The 3781-nt window shown below is 39.9% G+C and overlaps 1 long non-coding RNA gene across 1 annotated transcript in view; it reads right to left on the bottom strand.

Annotated features, from left to right (window-relative positions):
• Positions 1-801: 801 nt before the first annotated feature.
• Positions 802-3781, bottom strand: part of LOC116090659 — a 26535-nt gene continuing 23555 nt past the window's right edge. The window contains exon 5 of the long non-coding RNA XR_004118772.1: positions 802-1190. This is a non-coding gene — a long non-coding RNA (uncharacterized LOC116090659). The remainder of the gene's footprint in view (positions 1191-3781) is intronic.

Genomic DNA, 3781 nt, shown 5'->3' with positions numbered 1-3781 from the left:
ACTCAGAAATCCGCCTGCCTCTGCCTCCCAAGTGCTGGGATTAAAGGTATGCACCACCACCACCTGGCTTCTATATTTCATTCTTAAGTACCAACATTAAATTTATTCCGAGCTTTCTTCTAGATGTCAGACTTGAACTGTATTCTGCCTGCTTCATCGGACCTTTGCTACAATGGAACTTAAGTGCTGATCGAAATCCTGGCATGCTTTGTCCCTTCATTTTGGTGAATGGAACTTCAGTCAATGATGCAAAATGGACTCTGCTTGTACCTTTATCCGATTTCCAAACAGTTTTGTAGATATTTTTTTTCACCTCTCCCAGTAGTTTATAGTTATGATTTCTCTATTTCATCCTATTGTAGGCAGATCAGATTTCTATCTTAATGGAAGGCAACTTTCCTAGTGAGTTTGACTCTTTAAGGTGGGCATTTTCTGGAAAGGTCTCAGAAAGCCAATGGGAAAAGAAAGGTGAGAAGAATCATTGAGGCAAACATCATGGATGATGTGGACAGCTCATCCCAGGTCTCTATTTTTGGTGAAAGAGACAGCCATGTTACCTGGTTTAGTTTGAAAGTGCTCTATGCTGATCCCCTACACCTCATCCCATCTGTAAGCAATAGATTCAAAGACAAACAAAAGATGGAGCTGTGTGAGACCTGAGAAAACCCAGACTAAGTCTTATCTTTTGATAATGAAGAAACTCATCTGTCAGGGTTGGCACTGAGTTAAGCAAGAAAGCCTTCTGTTTATGAAAGCCAGAAGTCTTCTACTGGTGCTGGGAATGCAAGAAGTGAGATTTCCTTCTACTGATACAATGTTTACTCAATACGAGGATGCCAACAATCTTGCTCAGAGGCCATGACAGTCTCATTAGAGAATCAGGAATGAACAAGTCTTACCCTATCCACTCAGCAGGTCATTTCTTAGAGTTGGACGAGTAAACAGCAAAGGAGTCCCTACTCCCCTGCCATCCTACTTCCCCAGCATGATTTTGGCCAGCCACAGCCTTATCATCACTTTACACCATTATTGTCCCTTCCATGTCTTCACATTCTAGTCTAGAAAACACCTCTTGGCATATTTGAAGAATGACTCCAGGTAGTCTCAGAAGTTACATTCAGAACTTGGTCATCATTTCATGAAGGTCTATTACACACATGGCATGGAGATTTAAACTATGGACTGGAGACCTACAGAAAAAAAAAAACAAAGTGAACTAAACACAGACTTCACAACACTGAAAGATATTAATGCTTGTATAAGAGGATCAAACATGTGAAACTAAAGATGCATCTCTTGCTTATACCAGGTAAATATGCAAAAACTGGTGCTATTTCAGAACTTGTCTTTTAACCTTTCCTAACAATTGTTTTCACTGTTTCCCCTCCCTCTTCCTTGCTTAAGACTTCTCTCTTCCAACTTCAAAAGGAAATTGGAAGGCTTAAGAAAAAAAAAAATGATGGTGTCCATAATTACCTACAGTTGTCAACTTGACACACCTGGGAAGAGAAAACCTCAACTGAGAAATTTTCTTCTTTAGACTGATCAATTAGTATATCTGTGGGGTATTTTCTAGATAGTTCATTGATGTAGAAGGGTCTAGCCCACTAGGGGTGGTATTATCTCTAGGCAGCTAGGTCTGGGATGTGAGCCAGTAAGCAGCACTCATCTACAGTTATTGTCTCAAGCTCCTATATTGAGCTCTTCCCTTGGATTTTCTCAATGATGAACTGTAATCTGTAGGCCAATGAATCCTTTCCCTTCCATGTTGTTTTTGGTCAGTGTTTTATAGCACAAGAAAAGCAAACTAGGACAGTTGGGGTCTCACTGATATACATGTTCATCTTTTCCTAACGAAGTGCTCTGCCTAAACCTGACATTCTAACTTAGATTCTGGTTTCTCTCTCCTTTTCTTAGCCAGAATTCTTCAAACTGTGATTCCTTATTTCTCTATATCTCACTACTTCCCGTTCAGTTCAGTCTTGGCTTGATTCTGCTAGCGCTGCTCTCATCCAGAAGGTCTCTGAAGACATCCGTCTCATGGATTCCTAGAGGGGTTTCCTTGGATTCGTCCTTTTCTTTGGCTGAGTGATCCAATTCCTCTGCTTTGTCTTCCAGCCTTGATGTTCCCCACTTCTACCTGATCCAGGCCTTGAATTGGACTTTTTTGTTTTACTTACTAAATTTTTTCATTTCAAGGTTTATTTCAGTTTATGTTTTCTTAGGATATTCTATCTCTTTATGTCTTGAGTTGTTTAATTTCTTTCAGCTGTTTGTGTTTTTAATGGTCTTTGTTCCAGGATTTATTCATATCTTTTCCGGGTACCTCATATATATTTATAATTGCTATTTTGAAATAATTGTCTAGCGTCATCTAAGTTCTTTGTCTTGGGGAACATGGCTGTGAGGCTGCTGATTCCTGGAGGAGACACACTATCTTGGTTATTGGTGTTGTTTGTGTTTTTGAAGTGGGACTGAAACATCTGGAGTCAGGTAGTGATTCTGATATGGATATGTATCCGACTTTTGTTGAGTAGACCTTTGGATATCTGTTTGCTCTCACCACAATTTGTCAGGCTTTGAACCAGCTGCGTGGTGCTTGGAGTTCAGTCTTAGGGTCACTGTGTTGATGTGAAGTGGTCCTAGCTCAGCTAGAGAGAGATGCAGCCTCTGAGCACAGGTGAGAACCTTCCACAGAGCCTGCCGCAAACTCTCAGAAGTCTATGAAAGGTCTATGGTGTTCTAAGGGTGGTTGTGGTCAAGAATAGCTTCTTGTGGGGAAATTGCTACTTGGGGAAGTTGCATGTGGTTCAGCTTAGTTCTCAGGCAACAAGGCTGAAGTCATTGTAGTAAGTGCTCCCTAGATAGGGTTCATGGGACTCATGGTCAGGGATCCGAAGTCATGGAGAAAGTGGGTAGTGAGTATACCCTAGGCAGGGATCATGGGCCTCATGGTCAGAGGGTTTTGTCAGTTGTCTCAGCTTACTTTTGCCTCTTGGAGAAATGCTCTCTTTACTGAATTTACTCTTTATTTTTCTCTAAACTTCAGTTGTTCTGTATCCTTTGCAGGATCAGCATTTTGTCTATCAGTCATGAGGGACCTTCTTAGCATCAAGAATGCCCCATACTGTTTTCCCTCCCTAAAACCCATGGAACAATTTCTTTTCTTTTAATTCCCACCTTTGTATTTCAAACCTTCCTATTTCACCTACTTTCTTGGATCTCTCTTAAATATCTCAAGGATGCTTTTATGTCAACTTGTACAAAATCAAATTTATAATAATCTCCACAAACTTGGTCACATCCCAGGCTTTCTCACCACACTAAAAGCTAATTGTCCATTCTCTTATGCCTGGGACTCATTCTTGCTTCTTTTTCTTACAGTCACCTGTCCTTTGATTGTATGTATGTACATGTGTGTATATGTATGTATACATATATATACATACACACACACACACACACATATATATATGTCTTAATTCTGTCAATAAATTTTATCTCCTCCTTCTGTTTTCTTCTTCTTCTTCCCCAGGTCCAGACTTATGAAAAAGCTATAGTAATCAATCACCATATAAATTATGGGGATATGGCAGGGGAGCATGAGAACAGTCTGACTTGCTTGTCCTGACTGTAGACTCAAAAACATAATTTACATGTGAAGGCAATATGTGTTTCTCAAAGACAGTAAGTAAACTGTATTTACTTAGGATTAGAGTGAGTAAGTTCAGGCACTTCACTGTCATTCCTAAATCTCTACCTTATAACTTTGTTTACAAAA

This window comes from Mastomys coucha, unplaced genomic scaffold (assembly GCF_008632895.1).
Source record: "Mastomys coucha isolate ucsf_1 unplaced genomic scaffold, UCSF_Mcou_1 pScaffold15, whole genome shotgun sequence".
Taxonomy (NCBI): Eukaryota; Metazoa; Chordata; class Mammalia; order Rodentia; family Muridae; genus Mastomys; species Mastomys coucha.
Note: the sequence above shows the minus strand (reverse complement) of the source record. Positions and strands in the feature narration are given on the sequence as shown.